The sequence below is a fragment of the Lonchura striata genome, chromosome 1, assembly GCF_046129695.1.
Source record: "Lonchura striata isolate bLonStr1 chromosome 1, bLonStr1.mat, whole genome shotgun sequence".
Lineage (NCBI taxonomy): Eukaryota > Metazoa > Chordata > Aves > Passeriformes > Estrildidae > Lonchura > Lonchura striata.
In genome coordinates this window covers 127,049,333-127,074,987 of record NC_134603.1, presented here as the reverse complement: position 1 = coordinate 127,074,987, position 25,655 = coordinate 127,049,333, and the positions used below count along the sequence as shown (strand labels likewise).

General features: G+C 38.8%; 1 protein-coding gene across 2 annotated transcripts in view; it reads left to right on the top strand.

Annotated features, from left to right (window-relative positions):
- The first annotated feature begins 10,420 nt into the window (after nucleotides 1–10,420).
- Nucleotides 10,421–25,655, top strand: part of HDAC9 (histone deacetylase 9) — a 458,209-nt gene continuing 442,974 nt past the window's right edge. For both annotated transcript variants that reach the window (XM_077787618.1, XM_077787599.1), the window contains exon 1: nucleotides 10,421–10,665. The gene's annotated coding sequence lies outside the window, so the exon portion shown is untranslated. The remainder of the gene's footprint in view (nucleotides 10,666–25,655) is intronic.

The following is a 25,655-nucleotide window of genomic DNA, read 5'->3' as shown; positions in this document are numbered from 1 at the left end:
TCCTTGAAGTTAGTGCTACCATAATTAAATACACAGGTTTGTGGCAGCCCAGTGTTCTATTTTCAGGCCACTGAAGGCACTACAAAGCCTTACTGACTCTGCCTTCCCTCCCATGGATCTCACCTCAGTCTATCACCCCATTTCAGCCACTTCTGAGGCTGTCATTCTTTTAACCCATGAGGCAATTGCATGTTATGTTGTGCTGCCACAGCCCTGCCATCACTGACTGCATTCCCCCCAGCTTTATCCCCAGGAGACTGCAGTCCCAGGGAGACTGCAGCCCATATGTCTCTAAGGTGCCCTCCATTATGAAAAGAAATCTGAAAGGTGAAGAATCAGCAGCATAAGTAATCACATCTCGTCTCTGGTATGCTCTATGTGAACTACATGATGAAACCACAGAAAAATTTATCTGAGCTAAAGTCACTGTATTTAATTGACATCAGAGAGAAAAAAAAATGTAACTGTAGATTTGGATTCTCAGTTCTATGTTCCTGTATTTGGAAGAATTTGGTATAAATCACAAGACCATCATTGTGTATTGAAGAAATTACTGGATATCTCCTCCCGGTCCAGCTGCTGACAGCTGGAATTTGGAAGTTGCTTCTCTACCATTCAAAACTACATGCAATTGCAGGTAATTTTCTTCTGCATCATTGGCCAAAGCACTGGCCCAAACTTCCAGAGAATGTAAGATATTGCAAGATATTAATGTCCAATATACAATCAAATGCTGGTTATTTTTCTGCAAGATTTAGGTAAAAATGTAGCAGCCATTCCTTATGGTGTACTGGGAATGGCCAAGAACTTAACACGATGCTGCAAGGTGATTTCAGGTAGAGAGAAGGTAAAGAGCAATAGAGAAAACATCAGAAAATATAGTTGGGATTATTTGTTTTGGGCAGAGCAAAGGGAAAAAACCAAATTCTTTGGACCTAATGATTGCCAAAGATAACCATGTTTGAATTAATTGTTCTATTGATCACTGTTAGAGGTGTCACAAGCAGATCTAACACATTTTGTATATTTTTACAGGGACTGTTATTGATAAGTTTTCATTAACAACCAGAGACAGTTAATAATATGAAGAAGTACTGAGATTCTAAATTTGATACCAGTCCTCAGTTTCTGCTAAAAAAGTACTTTTCTAGATGTACCAAAATAATTCTCATTCAGATGGTTCTATTGTCACTGGAGTTCTAATGGGGTTCTAAAGAAAATTATTTTTGTGTGGACTGATGATAAGGGTCACCTCCTTCAAACTCAGCAGTGATTCACTCAAACAAAGAGGAAGTCAAACAAAAACACCCAGAGACATGCATGGATGAGCAGGGACCTCCTGGACAAACTCGCCTTACAGAGGGTGGAAGTATGGACAAAGAACCTGAGGAGAATATAGAGAAATTGTTCAAGTAGAAAAGCACCATGTAAGGAAAGTTAATAGATTTAAAGGTAGAATTAAATCTGGTCAGGAGCATCAAGGGCAACAAGAAAAACTGTTATGGGTATGTCAGTGATAAGAGAAAGACTAGGGGAAAATTGTGCCCTACCAGATGGAAACGGGAGACGTGGTTACTTGGCAAATGGAGAAGACTGAGGTATTCAATGGCATTTTTTGCCTCAGTTTGGACTGGCAAGTGCTCCAGCCACACCAGCCAAGTCACAGAAAGCTAAGAAAGGGACTGGGAGAATGAAGAACCGTCTGCTGTAAGAGAAGATAGGTTCAAGGTCATGTAAAGAACCTGGAGGTGCACAAGACCATGGGACCTGATGAGATGCCTCTGCAGGTCCTGAGAGAACAGACAGATTAGGTGACTGTGGCACTATCCACCATATTTGAGAAATTGTTGCAGTCTGGTGAAGGACTGGAGCAGGGGAAATTCAACCCTTACTTGCAACATAAGAAGGACATGGACCTGGTGGAGTGAGTCGGGGGGCAGGGTCGCAAAGATGACCAGAAGGCTGGAGCACCTCTCCTAAGAGAAAAGGCTGAGAGAGTTGGGTTTATTAATTCAGGTAAAGAGAAGGGTCCAGGGAGACCTTACAGCAACTTCCAGTACCTAAAGGAGACCTACAGGAAACCTGGAGACTGATTTATTACAAGAGCATGTAGGGATAGGACATGGGGTAATGGCCTTATACTGAATGAGGGTAGGTTTAGAATAGATATTAGGAAGAAATTCTTTCCTAAGGAGGGTGGCAAGGCACTGGAAATTGAAACAGTGAAACTGGTTGTCCAGGAAAATTGTGGAAGCTCTGTCACTGGAAGTGTTCAAGGCCAGGTTGGATGGACCCTAAGCATGATTTAGTGTGTGGCATTACATGCCAAAAGCAGGGAGTTTGAGACAACACGATCTTTGAGGTCTCTTCCTACTCAAACCTTCCTATGATTCTACAGTTCTATGATTTACCATTCTTTATCATGCTACCAGGAATAATGCTTCATCATTCTGTTTCAGCAGTGCTGACAGTATTTAGCTTTGTACTAAATCCTGCCAGACATCAGCCACAGCTAGAGGCACAGACACAGAATTATAAGAGCATGACAATTTTTATAGGATACAATAGTGAAAAAACCTGTTTTTAATACAAGATAACCAAAAGTTTGGTCATTGCTGACCAGTACAACACCTTTAAAGACAAAATGGGTTTGAGTCATCATAATGAAATAGTTTCCTCACAGATTTTTTTAATATACTGAGAACTGTCTGTGCTCCAAAATTCTAATGGTATCATAGTATCAGAACATGAAACAGCCATCAAAAATGCACAAATACCTTTGTGAGGCATTGGCAAATGATCAAAACGTGGCATTCTAGAGAATGAACAATTGTCCTTCTTGCAACCTAGACAAGAAGCTGTACAAATTCAAACTTAGTAGGGATGGTTTGGAGAGAAAATTTGGGAGATAGAGTACTTGAATTTTGTGTTACATATATGCTGCTGACAAATAAGTAAGATAATAATTGTTCTATTTAGCAATAGTTTTGACAGTTTATGTCATATATAGGCAGCACAATCACATAGAAATATGCATGTATTATTGTTGAATATAAGTAAAACCTTACAAAAGGAAGGTCTTATAAAATCATGGCTCAGGCTTTCTACTTCGGCTAAGGAGAAAAGGACTATGGGGAAGTGACTCAGCTGAATTAGAGGTAGAGAAATGAGTTATGTAACCATTGGGTGCATGGTGGCTGGTTGAATCATGTTTGTTATTATTTAAAACTATGTAACTGATAATCAGCTAATTGCTTAAAAAGGCCAGGTTTTTGGAATAAAGTGGCTCTCCTTTGCACCTGCCTGGGGGCTCTGCATCACTACAAGCCCTCACCTCACATATTATGTTTTGCAAGTAATCAATAGAAACTTTTCAATTAATAAATCCTTGCTTAATATGAACCTCTATAGATGAGTTTAAGATTTTCTAGAGTTTTGGTTATAGTGATTACTTAAGTTGCATGTTCTTAATCCTCAAGAAAATATGTCACAACACTTTTCATTTGAACAGGCTTATACAAATAAATGTGTGTGTTAAAGGAGTTCTGTAACAGATAATATTACTGCTATTGTATTAGTCTCACTTTTCAAAGTAGCTGAATGTTCTCTAGTAGCTACATTGTATGCAGAAAAGATTTAGGGCAGAGATCAGAGTTTCTCTCCCTTACATATAAAGACAGAAATCCAGAAAGAACAGCCTTTGTCTACTTTTCTTATATAATTCAATACTGTGACTCAGAGGAATAGGAGGAGTTTCAAAGGTTATATACAGGTGAATTTTGTTATAATCATGAATTATTTTTATACAATAAAAAGACTACAGGAAGTTGAGATAAACTTTTTCACTTTGAGTAGGGGAATGAAGGGGTGGCTTTCAGCTATAACCTGGAATATATCTGTATGTTCATGCTTAAATATTATACATATGTTTATACCTACTTATGCATAAATATAAGATATATATATTTACCTGGTACACCAATATGCTAGAGATCATATGCAGGTATGCATATATATTTATATTTATGTGTGTAAGATATTATGCTGTACTGCAATTTTTTTTAATAACCATTAACACAAAAAAATATAAGGCTCCAAAATGTAGACTATGTCACTCCTACAGAATAGGTTGTATGCAGTGAACAAGTACATTTTTTATTCTTTAGGGTACAACAGATTGTGTGAAAACTTTCAGAAACTGGGAATTCATTCAGTAAAGTGACCTCAACAAAGTTATTCGGTTATATGAAAAATAAGTTATTTTCAGCAGCATTTCCTCAATTTCTGTAGCTGAGAGATAATAATCATAATGCTTGAGGAAAACTGTGGAGGATACAGAAAAAAACCAAAAGAATGGAACTGTGGAGGACACACAAAAAACCAGAGTGGAATATTTGAAACAGACTAATTACAAATAGGACTTTTTGTAAGTAAAAGGCACCCCTTGTTAAATCCCATTTCTGACTCTTCCCCCAAAATCACCCTCAGATTTTTCAGGACTCTATCAGTGTCTCTAAATTGAATGTATTAGTATTGTTGATGTCCACTTCTTCCTGTAGTGTTAAAATTGCAAAACACTACAATTTTAGAAGGAGTGTCCATTTGATATTCTTGAACAATATATCATCTTAATGGCACATGAATCTGTAAACTAATAACAACTACAAATCCAGAATTTATGTAAAAGTAGACGTGTCTCCTTGGTGGTCTACAAATAAGAATTTCTTTCTGGCCACTTGACTGGTAAAAACTCCCCTGTAAGACATAATGTAATAAAAAAGAATAACAGACAGCAGACACTGCGGGTGTGTTCAGCACCTACAGTTGAATGAAAAGTTGTTCTCTGAAACTATTTCTCTTTATTGTTTGAACAGGGTTCTGAGGGCAATGTTGTCACCTAAGTTAGGGCAAAAGAGTTTCACTTCTCTGAAAGCAGGATGCCAATACATATTGTGGTTTGGAGGATGCATCTGTTGGAGTATGCTGATCCAGTATGATAAAGAAATGTTTTTTTTGCATTCACTGGAGAGTAAAAGGTTTGATGTTGCAGGCACCAAGGCTCTGTGACTCTCATTGGCTTGGACGAGTACAGATGGTCCTTTTCACCTCACATGATTACCATGTCACCTTCCTGGGGTGTGCTGAGCATCTGCTGTGAGGTACTGAGCAACCTCAAACCTTATTAAAGTCATTGGGTAGAGCCCTGAGCTATCTCATGAGATGAGTTGCACTATTTATACTCTGAGAACATATGTATACTGTACTATTAGTGCTAATATTTTTGTCAGAACACTTTCTTAAAGCAAAATGTGAGAACATTTGTGGGAAGTAATCACAAAACAGGGTTGACAGCTCCTTCCTTCTCTTACTCAGTCACAAACGTTTTTCCTTTCAACAGATGATGAAATGTAAATGGAACTGGTCATTTTCAGAAACTGGTGTTATTTTATTGATAATACATGAACACCAAAAGGGAGCTGACAAGGCTGTTGCCAAGTAGAACTGATAATTGTAGGGTGTCTGCAGCCTACCTTAATTGAAAGAGGAGTTGCATAGCCTGACAGTAATACCTGAAAGCGGGAACTGCATACTGCATTTACAAAAGTTCATAAAAGACAGGGCGACTAAGCCCATCTCTTCCATTTCCACCAGATTAACAGTTACATGTCAAATTTTATTTTAACAATAGTCTTCCATATCATGGAAGTCTATCCCTGTCTGAAAATCCAAGACCTTTCCTCTTGGCTGAAAACTGCAGGAAAAGCTCTCTTTCCGTGAACATCATGGTTCATACTGCCCTGGTACTAAGCTGTGGGATCTCAGGCAAGAAACAATACTGGAAATCAGCAATTCAGAACAAGAAATGCCAGGAAGGAATAATAATGTCACCAAATTGTTTTGTACATCAGAAAATGGCTTGCTGAGATACTCTCATGGAATTGTTTGTTGCACTTGATCATCAATGAATCATCATCAGGTCCAGGCTGCCTGCATTAAGCTTTTGACAAAAGCTCCCAGCAGTAACTTCTGCCTGTTCTTCATCACACCTCTGTCATCACTACAGAGCGTGGGATAATAATAACAACAAAAAAAAGATAAATCATAAAGAAATCCTACTGATGAATCATTATAGTGAAAAAGATTTGTGTGATTTCAGACTCACTCTTTCATTCAGAATCACATATTTTCTTTTATTGCAGTTAATTGTAATACATGCATTAACAAAACCTGCCACAAGCATCCATCTGAACAAGCACAATCTGGACAGGTTGTTCAGGGTAAGTAAAGAAAACTTTAATGCCTGCTAGCTTAGTTGTGGCAAATACAAACTACCTTCCAAACTGGGGATCAGCATAAGACAGAAAAAGGTGCTCAGTCTGCAAGCCAAGATAAGGTGTGAATACAAATGCACTCTTTTGCTGGAACTACATATTTATGCCAGGAAGAAGCAAGGACATCAGAATATCAAGGAGACAGTAAAAAAACACCACGCATATGTAAACAGGGACAGAGTGATGGAATTTGCTGCTCTGCCTGAACAAAACTCCAGATAAGACTATCACTGGAGTATATTGTCAGATGACTTTGAGAAAGACACCTGCTTCAGAATGAGTAGAAGACAAGGTCAGGGATCAGAGCAGGGTTAGGATACCTGAGGGGTCCCTTGCACCAGTATAATGGGACATACCAATGTCTTCAAAACAAAGTCCAGATAGTTCGGCAACATTAAAAATGGGAAAAAAGTATTTAGACAAAAAGCAGGCAAAACTGCAACAATCAGAGATGTTTATGATATGGGCAGAAGAGGATTCAGGATCAAGAGCAGTATAGGAAAGCAAGGAGAGGATACAGCTTCAGCTCCAGTTAGTCCAAAAACTAATGGGAAATCTTTCAATCATTGTATTTAGAGCCCCTTTTTACATGACTGTGAGTTCTGTGCTGCTCACCACAGCATTAGGAGGGCACTTAAACACCCTTGCTTGTGTGATTAGAAGAATCACTTGGGTGCATGATTGTGTGCAGGCTTGGCATTTTGAGTGAGCAGTCCAGTATGGTCACTCATTTCATGATGTACTGCATTCACAGGAACAAGATATGTCTATATTCTGTGCATACAAATAGGTCAGGGTCAAACGCCACTTGATTTTATAATGTTTTTTAAAAAAAGCCCAAAAATTTCCAAATATTGGCTAACCACTGGCACTAAAACAAATGTATAATAACATGTTTAATTTTAACCACCTGAATAGTCCTGTTGAATGTAGGTCTGTGTGCACATTCCTGAAAGCCCAGGCACTGAAAGAGCTAATCACACATTAAATGATCTCCAGTGTGTGGGAAATATATTATCATAAAATATTTAAGTATATATAAAACATTTTTTAAATGTTAGACTGAAAAATCCTATTATCTTTAAAATTTTGGCATCTGTGTTAATTTATTTAGATTATATGTTAATTTACTTAGGTTATTTACAAATTGTATAAAACTGATCAGCTAAATGGCTGATCTTTTCCCAGGAAAAATACCCAATCACTTTCTGTAAACAAAATCAACAATTATACCAAATCTAAAACATGTGAAAATGTTTATGAGCTACTGAGCAAGGTACTTGCTAAAAGACTGGAAGACACACTTAAAATAAGAGCTTTTAACTAATTCTCAGTCTAACAGACATCACAAATAAGTTACATCCCCTCACTGCACCAAATTTTGATGGTCTTCTTTGGGAAGACAAATCTTAAAATTTTAAAGAAGGACTTAGTGCAAAGTCCCAGTAAAACGATCTTACTCAGACCCACAATTTAAGCACATGTACATTGGAAGTCCAGTTTGATCTTGTTAAATGTCCAAGGGTTTTTCATTTCAAGGATTCATCTTGATTGGTTTCACTTTTTGTGAAATGGTGATTTATGAACTGGATTGGAAAGGGATATAGCTGAATACCATCTTAATTTTTAATGGTCACACAGTACAGAACATCCTAGATGTTCTCTTTCAGTATCATAGTGAGGGAATTGCTCACCACTTGATGTGTCTTGGGTACTGCATGAGCTGTTATACCTCAGGGCCTTTTTAATACCTAAGTTAGCTTCCAGTGAAAGCATGGACTTTTCAAAAGCTATTTGTCCACAGTATTAACCATACTAAATATGTGTCAAATGGTTTACTGAATGTTACAGTGTTTTATGTATATTAGTTTTCAATATTTTCAGTGTTTCTATATTACTGGGGAAAAAAAAAGAGAAAAATGCATATTTTTTCTCTCCTAGCATTTTCACTTGGCACTATGTACAGTAAGGAATCATGGGGAAGACAATTTTTCTTTTTCTGTGCCATTTCCAAAACTCTTTGTAGCCCTCCCAAAAAATGACCATTCTAATGATCTGTGTGATAAATTTGCAAGTTTTTCCATTCAGAAATCTGGTATATACTGTAAGTTAGAGAATATATGAAGGGCATAATGGCCTTCAAAGTCAGTAGACACCAGTTCACAATGTGACAGAGATGTAGCTTCAAGGATGATGTGTGTCTCTTTTTAGGGATAAAAATCTTTTAAGGATTTCAGACCCCATCTCAAGTTTTATAAATTAAGCTTATAATGCAGGCACAGCACATTCTTTTGTCATCCCCATGATTTTCAGTAAATGTTTGTAATAACTCAGAAAGACAGTGATAACATAGGGAATGCTACATTTGAATGAAGAACTGCACATATTCACTTCAGCAAGTCAGTCAAGCCTATAAATCATTTTTTGGTCTGTAGGATTAGAAGTAGATAATGAAGAAATGAAACAGCATGAGTAGATATAGCAAAAGCAAGATAAAGCCTGGTGAATATAACTACCATGCACCACCACTTTATTATATTTATTAGCACTGAGTGGAAATAAGTGGGGCAAGCAAAGCAGTATCCAAACATGGAGGTGTCTCAGAGATGTTATTTTCCAATATAAATTCAGGAGTTCCCAATATATCATTAGAATGGTGACTAGTCTTTTGAAACCTAATTATAATGCTGATGCTTCCTTTGAGTAGACAGAGGGCAAGAGTATATAATGAAACAAAAGTTATGGATCAGTTTGAAGTGTATTGATCTGTCAAGGAAACAGTGCTGTGTGATTTCATTAGTCTGGACTTGGATCTGTCACACGGCACTCCATGACTTAACATCCAGCAATGCCACTGAAACTGACACCCAAACTAAAACACAAACCAAAACAAACAAATGAGATTCCTTTCCAAGTTGAAACATACTCAGACACAGCTATATTTCTAGTTTTGAGAAGTGAGATTTATTTTGAGGGTCACAAAAACCACTGCTTACCACACTTGATTTTCATCTGTTTTCTTCCTTGAGCAATAAATGCCATTCAGGCCCAAATTCCAAACCTCTTTTTTTTAGCAGCTTCGCCTTTTTTCTAACTTCACCAGTCTTGGAAATAACAATTTGAAACACTTGTTTCTGAAAAGCACATCTGAAAGCAATGCATTCTAGAAAGAATAAATAGAATCAATCTCAAAAAAAAAAAAAAAATCAATTAAAATGCAGCATGAAACTTCCACTTTAGGTGGAAGACAGCTTTTTTTTTTTTTTTTTTTTTTTTTTTTTGATTGCTTACATATCCAAGAACTAAACTCCTAATCTTTCCCTGGAAGAGAAGAAATAAAAAGTGACACTTTATCTCCAGAGTAATGAAGAGATCTATCAAAAAAATTTAGATTAGAAGTAAATGTGGCTAAGACCGATTCCATTGACCGGAGTGCTATATATGCTGTATAAAGCTGTATTAGGAAAAGAGAATTCTGGAGACTCTTGATCGCTACCAAAGAGACTGAGTGTGCATTCAGAAAGGTGGGCATCCTCTAAGTGAAATATTAGAGGAGAAATATTGAGTGAGACTGGTAAGAAGACCATGAGATGGAAGCAGCACTAGAGAAATGTGCAATCATCCCGGGCTGTGACAGCCCAGGGACACAGAATCACATTCACGGCCTGTGACACCTCCTTTCTCCCGGTGCCGAGAGCCGGTGGAAGCAGCGCGGTGCCGTCCCGGCCGCGCGTCCCCGCTCCACCCCGCCGTGCCTCGGCTGGCAGGGCAGGCAGGTGTGCCAGCCCGAGGGGACAGAGCCCACCAGCGGCAAGGGTGCCGTGGAACAGCCCAGGGCTCCGCCGCCAGCCGGTCCCCCGCAGCCGCGGGGGCTCCGAGCCCGGACCCGCCCGGCGCTGCCCCGGCGGCGGCGCCGCTCGGCCCGGCCCGCCCGGCCCCCAGCGGCCGCGGCGGGGAGCGCCGCAGCCCGGCCGCTCCCCGCCCCCCGCGCCGCGCCGCGCCGCGCCGAGCCCAGCCAGCCGCTATTTTTAGCAAATCCTCCCCGCGTCGCCACGGGCGGCGATCGCAGCGCGCAGCCCCGCGCCAGCTGCCGCCGCCGCCCCGCCCGCCCGCCGCGCACGGCACAGGCTCGCCCCGCCGGCGCGATGGCCACCTAATCGCCACCTAGTCGCCCCCTAAACGCCGCCTCATCGCCGCCGCGGCCGCTGCTGCCGCAACTTTTCCTCCCTGCGCCGCCCCGCTCCTTCCCCCGTCGCTCCTGGAAGATGGCAGTTGCGGGGAGCGCTGGAAGTTGCAGCCCGCGAGCGAAGAGATAAGGCGGAGCAGCGGGAAGGTGAGTGGCACCGGCCGGCTGCCCCTCCGCTCCGCTCCGGCCCCCGGTGCGGCGGCAGCGAGTGCGGGGCCGGCCGGTCCCGCCACCCGGACGTTGTCCTCGACCTGCCGCGGCGGTATTTTTGGGACCTTCGGGAAGGTTTCGGAAAGTTGGACCGTGTAAGGGCTGGCAAGTGGCGGGGGAGGGGGGATGCAGCCGCCCCTGGCAAGTTTTACTTCGCGGGAGGGTGAGTGGAGGAGCAGTTCCCCGAGCGCTTGCCCTGCCGGGCGGGTGCTGCGTTTCTGGGTCCGGGGGATCTTCTGCCACCCCCGCGTCCTGCGCGGCCGTGGCCGAGTCGGCTGCTGGAGCCCAGCGGGCGGTGCCGGCTCCCCACGGTCGGCGAGGACCGCGGAGCTCCGGAGGGCGCCGGGGGAGCTGCCCCGCGGCGGCCGAGCAGGTGGGGCGCGCCCTCCCCGGGCACCGCCGCCCGGCCGGTGCCGGACTGCCCGGAGCAGGCAGCAGGCTGAGGGCGGGGGCGTCCCGTCCCGTCCCGTCCCGTCCCGTCCCGTCCCGTCCCGGTGCCGGGTGGGTGGCCAGAATTTTGTATAATTGTATGTACGGTGGCAAAGCGGTGTGTGCATCCGGGCCGGCAGCTTCCCGGTCGGCAGCGCAGGACGTGAGGAGGGTAGTTTCCAGCAAAGGTACAGTTGTTTTGACTCATCTAAAATGTCTGAGTTTTGATATGCAATGGAACATTATAGGAATCAGTAATCATTCATGCTTATCACTCTTATAGAAAAAAATCAGGTATTACTCATAATGCACAAAATGCGTATTCATTTTTAAATACCTATCCTGAGCCACAGCAGTTTATATTTTTAAGTGCTCTGATGTTAAACCCCCTGTTAAACAACATGAGAATTTAAGTGTAGACAAATATTTAAAACAAGCCAATCTTTGAGGAAGAAGTAATGAGGTGGATTGTGGAGACCTTTTGACATATGAAAATACATGAATGTGCTTTTTTGATGCAAAAGTTGTTGAGATGCTCTGTCACAAACAGCATAGAACAAGCTCTGACACAGAAACTGAGGATTTTTAAACATTTGTCTTTCAACATTGTCAGCTTTAGTTCCTTGACATTTTATTTTCTGTGACAGAAGAATAGTTTTGTGACAGTTATTCAGCATTTAATTTGCAAGCTCACAAAGACCTGTAGCTGTGATGAGAACTCATGAACAAAAAACAGAAAGTATTTTACATTAAGGTTTTCAAATGTCCTGTCCTACTCAAATGTCTTGTCCTACTCCTATCTTCTCTCCTCACACACCTAGCTCCGCAACAGCATCCCTGTATCTTTTGAAGTTATCTTGTTGCTTAGTGTCTCTAAATTTTCCCTCGTGTCCAACACATTTCTGTATCAGTGGCCCCAGCTCATATATGTGTTGTACCAGGAACACCTACTTTGTTCACAAAGAGATGCCAGCTTGTTCTCTGTCATAACACCGGAGCAGTCTTGGAAGGCAATTCCATCCCTTCATACATTTAAGTTGCATTGTTATTTGTGTAAAGTAGCTATGTCTTATCTGCATAGAACTTTCTACCATGAATGATGCAAATAATACACTATTTTAGCAGCTCTTTTTCATTGTCATGGCAAAGATGTGATCCAAAACATTCGGAATAAACATGTCATGGCTCCAGAGAAAAGCTGCAGTCAGTCATGTTGGTGTACCACTGGTGCAAGTATTTTCATACAAATATTGAAATAGCTGTCTTTTTTTAAAAAAAAAAATGTCACTGTCAGTTCAGACTTCCAAAAAATAGAAAAGAATGCCATTATACTTCTCGGTGACCATCTTGATGCAAACACAGCACCATAGTTAAGCCTATCCAAAGCACTGGTCTCAGTGTCAGATTCTTCTGTAAGTCTGTGTAAATGTGTTACACACCCAAATGTCTTGAATCTGACTTTAAAATGATAGTTTTGAAAACAGTAGTGTTTGGTTTTCCATTAAATTGCTTTTTCACAAATGAAACTTGGTCTACATGACTAAATGGGAACAATAATTTGTAAGCTGCTGTGTATCTTCAGTTCACCAGCATCTTCCTGCTCCCAGAGCAGTTTAAAAACAAAAGCAAAATAGTGTCTTCACTGCTGGAAGTCGATACATGCTTAATTTAGAGCAGTTATTCCTATTATAATTTATTTCTGTGGAAAAAAAAAAAAGATAATTCTATAATTAAGTGGCATATGTATTTTCTAATTTCTTGATAAAAATAATATTAAAAAGAGATTCAGTTATAAAAATAATATACTTTCTGAAAAGCATGTAAACTGGAAAATAACTTTCAGTTCTTCATCTTACTACCTGAAACAGAAGTTCTACCCCATAGAACTTGCTGTTAGAAATATTACTTGCATACTGAATATATGTATCAAATTTAAGTTTACCTGTCCTGAAAATTGTATGAATCCTGGTATGGGTTACCATGAATACTGCCATGAGTACTGATGATACCTAAATGTACTTGCAGTAGTTAGCTTATTAGTATTCAGTTGATGGTTAGTAGGCGAAATGTAGCTTTGAAAGTAATCAAATCCTGTTGTGAATGAAAAATATAACCAATGAAAAATGACAAAAGAGTTGGGATGTAGTCTAATCATCTCCAAATTGGTAAATTAAGCACATATTTACCAGAATGTTTGTAATATTGTTGTTTTATATTCACCAGTATTCAGACTAACTAATTTAAAGCTACTTAAGGGTATGTGTATTGAAACTGCAATAGAAAGTATTGTGGCTATAAGCATGCTGTTTACATGAACTTTCCATATAAATTCAAATTGAAGGCATGAGTATTCATCAGAGTTTCCAGTCTCCTCAAAAGTAAGAAAATGTTCTTTAAGTTGCTGCAATTAAGAAGGTACATAATACATCTGCTGAGTTAAATTAAAGCTAGTGCTCATGTAAAGACAGAACATTAGGCTATTCTATGATAAAACATATTTGTCATGCTTCAAAGCTTATGATTTCCAGATAAATAGGCAGAGAATGTTGCATTGCTGAATCACTTAATGTTTTTGTTATATTGTTTGCTGAAACTGATAGATGAGTAAGGCAATTTAGAGCTGACATTTCTTGATGAAATCGCCTTTCATTTTCTCCTTTTGGTTTTGAGTTTTTAAATTAGGATGATCATACATGACTGAAGAATCTTTTCGTCACTCAGTATAACTTGTAACAAATTCATTATATTGTGAACATCAGTGTGTGCTGGGTAAGACTGTGCTAGTGTTGAGATTATTGTTACAACTTTAATAATAAATTACAAAGCTTATTTGTCCTGCTAATCTATAGATTCATCTTCAAGAAGCTAAAAAATTACAGTGAAATAGTGCTTAACTACTGCTCAAAATTAATGTTTCAATACTTTGAGCCCAATTTAGACCTTTCCTGTGACGATATACCCACACTGCTCCCTACTTCTCCATTTTTGTACAAAATATAATTGTATAACTTTCTGCCAAATAAGTTTGTCAATGCAAAAAGTTAACATGAGTTAAAAAAAAATATTTGGACAAATTCCTAGATAAAAAAAGAAAAAAAACCCCAAAAATAAAGGCTAGAAAGCAGAGACATAATGCTTCTGAATCAGAACATCCCTAACCAGCAAATAATCTGGAGGCTTCAGATTATGCAATGGTTGCATTGCACTTCCTCACTTTTCCTTATACATTTGCTGTTGGACATCTGGGGAAAAGGTGTTGGATTCTGAACAGGTCTTTGGATTGGTTAGATTTTACTGTTCATGCATTCTCACCAAGTCAAGGTGGACAGGATGATATGAAATTTAGACATTTATTTATGAGGAAAAGTGATTGAAAACTTTTGTTACACAACCTTCAAGCAGATGTTTACTTGAATTAATTAGCATTAACTCAATGTATGATGTTGATTATGAGATGGAAAGGTAATAGGAATTTGTTCTTATTTTCCAGTAATTTATTGTTAATGGTATATTTCAATATAATGTTAACATTGGTCATTCACAAACCATGATACATTGTTGAAGTTTGTTTATGATTTGTAGCAACTATTAGGATAATTTGTTTTAAATCTATTGCATAACTATAAACTATTTTTGTTTAAGAAGATGGAATGGTTTTCAGTGAAGGTAGCTCATAAGTGCTGGTAAGAAGATGATTCCTTACGTATTAGTAAGGTCTTTTATTTGTCCCCAGTTCCTCAGTTTTGGGATTGAAGATGATGGATTCTCTATCTCTTCATTTGATTCCTGCTCTGAGATGCTCAGTCTTTTAGCTCATTTCTGTTCAAGATAGAGTGCTCCTTCTCTAGAATGGATGACTGTCACTCTTGGGGTTTCATTCAGACTTGAGTCTGGTTTTCTGGTTTAGTCTGAGCATGGATGAGCCTCCACTGTCATGTTCAGAGTCCAGCTTATGTTTCCATGCTCTATTAACCTGCAAGAGAAGTGAAGATCTCATCTAAAGAGTATTTTGAAAAGGTGATGCAGTGCATAAGATAAATCGGCAGCCCTGAAGGATGCCAATTTTGTGTGCATACAAGATATGTGAAGATTTGAGCCTGAACTTATTCATAAAGGAAGTGGTGCTGCACAGTGCCTTTTGTGCCTCAGCCTTTTACAGCACCAAGGATCTTCCATTTGCAGCTGCCTTTCCATTGCAGCTGTATCACCCTTCACCAAAGCTTCTAGGGCAGTGTTTGCCTTCCTGTCCTCATGCTCTTGGTCCCATACTGTTATTCTCATAGCCTTGTGCCTCCATACTGTGCTACTGCTCTTATGTCAGGGAGGTGACTGACACTGCTGTAAGAGTCCAGCCCTTTCACCAGCCTTTACTTGCATGTTTTTTTTTGCAGCTTTTAGTTTGCATTAGGAGGAAGACAATTATTTGCCCAGCTTTCCCCAGTAATAGCTAGCTAGTTTGCAACACCAGTCTCTGATCAAAAATGACTTCATTCAGGGCTAATGGCATCATAACAGGGGACAGGCATTAGGGAATTTGAACAGACTATGGGGAAATTTATGTGGTTTCCGTGGGAAAAGTAGTATGGTGCACCACCTGATAAACAGGAGAGGACACCTGGGAAAGGGTGCTTAATGGGGAAACCCTGGCAGGTGTCTTCCTGACTAGCCACTGGAGCTTTCCTTTTCCCCTTTTAATTTTCTCCTTTTGCTTTTACAGTTACCTTTCCCCCATTTTATGTTTTTATTTCTCCCATTGCCTTCTTTTTCCCCTAAATAAACTTTTATTGTTGGCCTTGATGCTGGTTGCCAGCTATAAACTTTGCAAGGAAGGGACATAGAGATGTTTATATACTTGCAAGGAGAAGTTTAGGTGAATAGATTGGTACATGGTCCATTTGTACTTATGTAAATAGAAATTGTCTGATAACCCTAATTTTACTTACCTCATTTTACTTCTTGGTCAAAGAGAAGTCATACATCTGCTGAGCATTTATTAAGTCAGCCTGAATTTACTCTTCTGGTTTATTTTCATGGGAGAATATCTCTATTCCACCAGATATCTCTGTTTCCTTCTCTATATGCTTTTCAGTTTGAATTTAGATTTTCTCAGTAAATGTGATCAGAATGTGCCCTCAGAAATCTCTCTATTTTGTTGTCCAAAGGTCATAATACTTCATCTCCTTTTTTGAAAAGCTTCAGTGATGTGTCCTAATTGTATTAAGCTCAGTCTGAAAATTTAATTTCCTGATACTTTTTGTAATGCTCATTATTACACTAAATCACAAAGGTTGGAAGGGACCTGTTGGTCAAAATAGAGTCAACATAGAATTTAGACTGTGTTGTTTAGGGATTAGTTCAATTCTGCCTAGAAAAGCTCCAAGGAAAGCAATTCCACAACTTCTCTAAACAATCATACCCCATACTTACTTAGCCTGATAGCACTTTTTCTTCTTTATGTTGAGTTATAGCCTCCCAGTTTCAATTAATGAGTATTTTCTCTCATTCTTGTGCCTGTGAAGAACCTGGCTCCATCTTTTTGGTAAAGCTCTTCCTAGGCACTGACAGGCTGGTGTTAGGTCCCTGCTAAGGCTGCCTCATCTTCAGGATGAACAGGTCCAGCTCTCACAGCTTTCATTTGGGCAAGTCCTTGAGCCCTTTCCAACTTTGACAGATTCTGGAGAAGCTTCATTCAGTTATTTGGAGCACCAAGACTGGATGCAGTATTCCAGATGAGGTCTAGTGCTTGAGTAAACTGAATACAAAGAACTTCACATTGGTAAATCTACCAAACAGTAAATAGCACCAAATTATAACAATCCAGGAATGAGACATTAGGGAGAACTTTACTGTCTTGCAACCATAAAATTAATTCAAGCTACTGTATGCTTTTAAGAATTTGTTATTGCAGCTTATGTGAAAACAAAGTTAATTTGATATTTCTTCTCAGGAAAGTTTTTGAATCATGTTATTTTGGAGTAGGCAAATAATGTGATATTGGAATTTTATTTTAAAACACTTTATATGCATTATTATATCTCCTTTATAGAAGCATATGAAGAAAATTATGTGACACAAACATTTTGTATGTCTAGGCATTTAATTATACAAAATTCTGATTACTCAAAATTTTGACAAGTTAACATTAAGTCTCCAGGGTATCTAACTATTGACCTAAACCTTGCTTTTACAAGAGGTGGGTGAACTGCAGGCATGAATGTAAGATTTCCAAGGAAAAAATTTAACCTAATTCAGAACTGGAAATAAGCAGCATGCACATAGTAATTATTTGGTGCATAAAATGTGTAAATTATTCATTTGTTTCATAGATTGATAGCTCTTCAGTTGTCCATATATAGGTTAGATCTAAAGCAATCTGTGGACAGTATAAAATACATACAGTTGCCATTCCAATCTTTTATGTTTTCCCTTTTGGCAGTCAATATAATCAACATTCATTAAAAAGTCATACTATTAGTTAAGCAGATTTTTGATATTGCATTTGGAGTTGAAGCTGTTTTAGTTGGGATATAAATAATTACTCTATATATGCTCTGAAAACATATTATAAATTGAAAGATCAGTGAGTTGAAATGGAAAATAATTTTCTACACCTGAAACACATCATAGTCCTCTAATGTGGTTTAGGTCTGTCCTCCTAACTGCCATAATCAGCAGCAGGGATCTTGAAGGAGATTGCCATAGGATTCTTTTTGGCCTCAGTGTACTCAGTTTTCTTTCCATAAAAATCAGAGCAATTAGGAAGCAGCAGGGGACTGAAGTTGAATCTCATCCACAGGAATAGAGTGAAGACATAGTCAAGATGCAATCCTGTGGAAATCAGGACCACAGCCTACCAGAGTGAATAGTTCAGGGGGGAATCCAAGCCAAGGTATGAATCAGAGAAAGGTATTTTCATTTGTAGATTTAATTTGTATGTTTAATTTATGGATATCCACTGCAGTACTAGCCTAGCAGTCCCTTCCTCTTGCATATGTACATTCTGTGCTTGAAGGTGGACACTCTGCACTGTTGAACAGAGTGTAACAAAGAAAAGATAAGTAAATTTTTTTAGGGATGCTAGGTCTCCTATTTCAAACATATTAGTCTCCTATGAAGACTGTGAATGAAGAAACCACGTAAGGGAATATTCAACTGCTCATTTATTCTATGCCATCATATATACCTTGTCTTCCTCTCCATCTGGCTGTATGCTTTCACCCCATCCAAAAAAAAAAAAAAAAAAAAATTCTGTTATGAAAATATGGTTAAATATTGTTATCTTTACAACAGTTGGAACAAGGGCTCAAGGCTTCCTTTTGACTGAAAAGTGAAGTTAGCCTCTTGACCAAAAAATCCACTTACTAACTTCAGAAACTAGTGAAAAAGGGGACAGGTTTAATGTGATTAATGGGTGTGCAACCCTAGGTTTTTGTAGCATTTTAGTGAGATACATGTACTGGATCAGTATCAGCCTATTAATGTGATGAGACTTGCTTTAGGACTTTTGAGAGCTGATCAACCATTCTTCTTCCTTGTGCTAATGCACATCATTTATACTGATCCAGATTATGAAGAAAATTCAAGTTTCAAAAGAAGGTGAAAGGAAATGACATCTAAAAATTTGCTGAGGGTGACACTAATATTAACAGTATTAGGACCTTGACTGAAGACATCATAGATTTTATTTGTGTGTGAGGAATTTTGCAATTGACTATAATGAGATCAGGATGTCACCTTTGCATGTGAAGTTTTCACTTTGATGGGCTGTTTGTTGTTGAAACAGATCAGATTAAGAGGAGAGCTTGTGAGAGTCCTGTTCAAGGTGGAGATCTACTGAAGACATGCATGGAAGACTGTAATATATTCATTTCCTTCCTAGCTGGAGCAGAAATGGCATGATGCATGGAATCTGGGACTGCAGCTAGCAGCAGTTAATTGTTCTTCCTTAAGGCAAATCATAGAAGCTGATTCAATTTAGACAGACAGTCAAAGCAGTGGAGGAGATAAGAAAGTGTATAAAAGATAATTCCTGATTATTCTTTGTTGCCATCTTTTCCAAATTACCTTTAAATAAATTTAGCAGATTTTGGCATGCACTCTGGGTACATTTTCCCTACATCAAACTGTCTGCATGCTTCTATTCCCTCCCTCCATCACTAGTTTTCCTTAGTGATGCCTAAATATAAGTTTGTAGCTTCTTCAGTGTACTCTGATTACATGCAAACAGAGTGTGCTGGTATGCGTAGGAGATTTTTCTGGGTGTCTAGCAAATGAAATAATTTTTCTTTAGGCCACAGAGTAGCAACTGAGCTGGTTCCACAATTTCACTGCAATTTTTATGGTGAGTCTGTATATAGTGCCTGTGAAAAATCTGGAAGGGCTTTGTTGAATTGACTTTGTAGTGACAAACTGAGTGTCATTTCTGACACAGCTTCACATGTACTTATCCTCAGAATGGTCATCCGTGCTTTTGGAGAGAGTTGCTGGGATGTTGGTTGCCTGTGGAGTCTGTGTGCATCATTTTTCCTCACTCTTTTTATTTCTGTAGAGTGTTTGTATTGCTGTTTTTGTAAAAAGAGACTGAGCTGGGAGAGACAGCAGGAGCCACAACTGAGAGTCTTTTTCAGCTGACATTTGGACCATAATTTAGGTTTTATGCATAGAAATGTCAGCTCAAAAGACACTTCTGTGTAGATAATGAAGCAACATAATAAATCCATTATCATGTTAAGAGAAAGGATATGGATTTTTTTCAGTGATTTGAGTCTAAATATTTCAGGAGAGAGAATTAAAAAAGGCTTTTTTTTTTTTTTTTGTATTTTAAGGCCATAAATATAATCAAAACAAATTAAAAGTAAACCACATTTAAAAAGGTTTTAAATTCTGCTTGCTTACTCTGATTGAGGGTGATTATCTTGCATAAAACTGATTACCTATGTGATATGTAACCTAAAGTAGTTTTCTTAAAATATCATAGGATTGCCTCATCTTTAGGTTCCCATTGCTGCATTATGTATATGGTCATTTTATATTACTCACCTCTGTGAAAAATAACCCTGTATAGCTCCTTGCACCAAGTATGTTGAAGTCAATATGATGAAAATAGCAAAATTTGTCATTTATGGTATGTGGATGAGAAGAGTGAATTTCTGAGTGAATGGGAAATGCACAGATAGGCAAGGCCAGAACTGGGGTCTAATATGTGTATCTTTTTTTGTTCATAATTGGGTTTTAAGTCCAACATCATAACAGGATGTGGACTATGTGCTAAGCACACATAAAGCAAAGCAAAGACAATTATTTTTCATCCTTAAAGCAGCTACTGTACATTGGCCCAATGATCTATCAGATTTTCGTATGTAGGCTGTTATTCTCTTGTCTACAGACTTTTCCCAGTAATGTTGCTGCTTCACATAGGCAAAGGAATAATTAACTCTACTGATCTTAACAGAACTGTTATTGCTGACATGTATCAAGGGAAAAGAAGAGAAAATCTGACTTGCGTCAGGTTGAAAATGTGTTAGCTATTGGCTCAGTCTAATTATACTGAATTAAATCTAACTGCATATCATCATACAGGCCCCAGAATTTTAATAGTAATTGAATTCTTGTAAGGTTATAAGGGTGATTTAAAAAAATAATGTAAATTCCGTGGAACTTTCTCTGTAAAAATTAAATTTCTGGAAAAAACAAACACTGTTTAAAGAAAATAACCATTTTGGTGAGGAAGTTTTTGTCAGAAACCAGTAATTAAATATAGGGGATTAGCATGAATAGAAAATTAACATCAAGGTTTTTCACCTGTTTTATTTTATTATCTATTTCAGTAATTTATTATGTAATACTGAATTAGAGAAGTTTCATCATTTGTTACAAAAAAGGTACTACTAACAGTATCTCTGTTCTAAAAGATGACTGCTACAGCTGAATCCTTTGCCATTTACCCTGAATAGAATAGTGTTGGCTATGGCATTCCTAGAAGTAGAAGTGTAGATACAGTTTTTGTGTAGTAGATTGCTGAAGAAACAATTCTCTCTGAATGAGGATTTCACTTGGTTCTGACCATTTTGCAGCTGGTTAATTGCTTAAAGTGAAAGTAAAGCTGTAATGCATATGGGCAGGCATAGCAGTTGGTACTTGAAACCAGCTATGTTTCATTCTGCATCAGTCATTAAAAATTGTATTGATTAGATAATAAAACCAGTGCTTCTAGAAGAAATAAAGGGTAAATTAAGCAAAAAAAAAAAAAATCTTTTTTTTTTTTCAATTTGCAATAGAGGAGGAGACTCTTTAATCTAGTAACTGCAATGTTATTCAATGCTGTGGTTCTCATTTCCTAATAGTAATAAATTAGAATTCTGTTATTTTAGTTTACATTGATTTTTCTTCTGCAATGCATCTGAAAATTAATAGAAGCTTTGCCTATTTTATTACAGTTGTGCAAAAAAAGAGGACAAATAAAAATTGTATGTAAGGATAAAGCCAGTAAAATCTTAATGTTTTAAATGGAAGTATTTCTGGGAAGCAAGTGGAAGCTTTGGAGTTTGATATAAAGGCTAACACAGGCAATTGGATTAGGCAAGTTCATCTTGGCTAATGGCAGCTGGAATCACTGTCTCTAATAGAGAATTATCACAGGAGAGCAATGGGAAGTGAACATGTAATTGAAGAAATCTCTATCTCCATCTTGCCTGCCATACCAACACCTTTGGTACCCTAGAAGAAAAAATCCCTTTCACATATCTATGAGATGTATCATGAGTGAGAAAAGTACTGAAAGATCAAAAAAAGAGAGTCTCAAAGTGAAAAATAAAAACCCAAACAAAAAAAAAAAAAAAATCACATTTTTGTAATTTGAATACATATATGTTGACTGTGCTGGAAACGTATATAATATACAGACTTGAATAATTTATGCTTGGATAGACAATGACATCAAATAATAGCAAAGCCTGATTGTTTCTTTCTTTTTTTGAAGGCACACTCTATTTTGGTGCTGAGTTCCTGATTAGAAGGAAAAATCTTTCATGTTCCAATAGAAATAAATTAGTTTTAGTATTATAATAGAATTTATTCACTATTGAGTGCATAATTCCTGGAACAAGAAAAAATCAACAGGAGAGCCCTCATTTCTGTGTAAGGTTGTAAAATCTACCATTTTGTTATAGAATGGGGTGTCTTTTCCCTTTTTCCTTAGTACTGGCCCACAGAAGGTAATTGCAGATTTTTTGTGTCTATAAGCATTGGGGACAGTTTGGATAACAGAACTGAATAACTCACTTAGAAGCTCAGTAAAGAAGCTGAAAGAAAGAAGGCACATTCAACATCTCACTTTTTGGAATAGTGAGTTAGAGTGAAGTTGTGCCCTTATAGAACCTGTAGCTCTTCATTCCTCTCTACCATAATTTGAAATGCAGTCAATTTAAATCTGCTGTTTGAGCAGCATGATTCATGCAGAAAGAATGTTTGTTTCTCATTCAGATTCCAATAATCCTCTTGTTACTATGTCCAGTGGGCATACATTCTATTTAGATAGAGTACTGTGACTGTGTTTAAGACATAGAATTCTATGCATGATTGTTCATAAAGACTGGGATTCATTTTCCTGCATGGAGAAATGTTAGATGCCACTCTAAAATGATGAATCTGAGTTTATTTGTGGGGAAATTATACTTAGTTGTAACACCAAGTAGGAACTTGTTTATAACTTTATATCCTCTAGATGCTCAGGGCTACATCCCAAGCTATGACAACTTCCTGTAGGCTCATCAAGATGGCTAAGCATTTTTAAGCATGCAAGGTGCTGGTTATATTGTCCAACAATCCAATTAATTTACTATTTATTTTATTTCTTCTGAGTACTGCATTGCACCATATGCTGTGGAGAAGAGCATTGCAAGGTATCTTTGTCCCTTCTCAAACCCAATATAAAATATCTGATTAAAATAGTGATGAGAGGAAACATGTTACCCAGAGAACACAGCTGGCTGTTATATTGGTCTGGTGACTATGAAACCATGGGTGATTACAATGGTATTGCTCATACACAATAAGGGGACAACACTGAGCCAATATTGATACAGTCTGTGCTGGTACAAGACCTTCAAATGCATGATGGCTCTTCCTTTTGTGAGTAAGGGTATTCTTCCTTATGTTTTTTTTCCTCACAGCTTTTTCCCATTCCTTGTGGCAGCCTGAGTTCCAGTCAGTCTCGCAGCTCTGAACAGAAAGTCCTCTACCAACCACAGGCAGCCAGCATGGACAAGTCTTGGCTTAATTTTTTTCCTCTTTCTGGCCTGAATGATGTAGAATTTTGGATTATGGGCCTCTTGGTGATTCAGAATCAAGAGAGACAAAGGCAGAAGGAAAAAAGAAAAAAAGCTCTTTTTATGAGACAAGTCCTGCTATGCTCAGCACCCAAATCACCAAAACCTGCTGGATAAGTGAATTCTTCCCAGCTGTAAAACATGCACCAACCACCACTCAGCCTGCAACTTCTAGTGCTTCTTGTGTAATATTTATGGAAGTCCAGTTATAGGACAGGTGAATGTCTTTTTGTAGCCAGCCTTTGCTGGCAGGAAGGAGATGACCAGCAAACAGTTCGGTTGGCCAAACAGTCTTGACAGACTGAAAACAGCGAAGCTTGAACAGCACCCTTGCCATTGCTTAGCATGCAAGTGATTACTAGCTCACAGCACACAATTCTGGACCAGCCAAGTATAAAACTTGAAGATAAAGAATAAAGAGAGGCATGAGTGCTTTCTCAAGAGTCTTCCATACTTGGTGCTCCATCCTTCAACTTTTATAGTGAAGGATGCTTAAGCATCATGAGCACGTGCTCCTAGCATGGACAGTCAGCAGTTTTGGCCAGGTCCTGCCCATGTTACACATTCAAAACAGGAGTCTGATCCTTTTCCTGCTCATGACCAGGAAAATAGGTCTAAACAATGTCTGAGGTGTTTAAAATATGAGGAAGTGAGCAGGTACTAAGAGACAGTAGTTGTGATGCTTTGCTTTCCAGACTGTGAAATACATACTGGATAGGAGACCTAGAGAGAAGAAAAAATTAAAGCAACTTGGTAGTGCTCCAACTTTATTGTGTTTATTTCTAGAATGAGCTGAATAAGTGGCTTGAGAGACTCAGGTTCCCTCCTTCACCATGGAGTGGACACTTGAAATGAACAGTTGTGTGCTCTGTTTGTTCATTACAATGCTGCTTCACTTGATAATCTGTCCCACTCATTGCCAGGAGAGAGCTGACATACCAACACCAGAAGTAGGATGGCTGTGTTTGGTCTGAAATCAAGCCTGGATGTCCTCCAATGTAAGAAGTTTTCAGGTATTTTTCTTTTTTAAGTAGAGAAGCATCTACTGAGTGACAGACAACAACTTGAGTAAAGAACAAGAATGTTGGGAGAGCTGGAGTCTCTAGGGTTGTGCTCTGGAGGCCACTGTAGTATCTGAATGCAGAGCTTAGTTGCCTATCTTGCATAGTGGAATTACAAGTCATTATTTGTAGATGCACAGTTTGTGCTAACTGTGGGGAGTGGGGCTGCAGCTGAGCCTCATCCCCAGTGGGCTACAGCTGTGAAAAGCAGGTGAACAGTATTGAAAGCAATGAACCACGGAGTGCCCAGGTGTACTGACCCATCACCAAAGGGAACAGAAGGCACACAAGTGCAATGCATGAACATGAGGGGTATAAAAGCTTGGGCTAAAGAACAAGAAGGGCCAATGCTTGCAGCTTTCTGGAGCGGCATGGTGTGACTCTGCGTATCGTGGCTGTCTCAACTGCAATGTATGCTGTGACAATTATTTTCCTTGCAGCTGGGGAACGCTTGTGTCTTCTCCTCCTGTTAGATACAGGTGGTATGATAGATCTGAATTCCCCTAATTCTTAGGACTGGCAAATGGGTATGTGTAACCTTTCACATCTGGCTTTTTATTCTGTTGAATCAGACTAAGTTACTTGTACATGTATCTAGCATGTATTTGTATTTTGGCATCTCTGAGATGAATGTCATGTAAGAACAAGTTTAGGAGTGAGATGTGGAAAGGGATTATTCTGACTTCTTCAGGTGACAACTTCCATATTTTTACTGCTCAATCAGGTTCTCTAGCAAATATCTAAAAGATCATGTATCCTTTAGGCAGAACATATATATCTTTATCCTTCAATTTCCTTTTTGCCCAACTGGCAAGATTTAGTAGCTGTAGACACAAATTTAATCTAGTTCTTCCTTGGTATCTTAGGGGAAATCAGTGAGATCCAGGAAATTTGTCTGATGGCTCTGGTGAATTTGTTTCTATGCTGTGCCTCTGGTATGGGTCTGGAAGAAGGTCCTGAGGCAGGAAGAGGTAATCTGAAAGTAATTCTGGTCCTTCACTGAAGGCAACCCTAGGATTGACTACTAAGATTTGTGGCAGCCTCTCTGTGTTTTTCATGGAAGGGGCAAGTGTTACATGAAGGGCTCACCATTTCTGTATTTTACTGATGC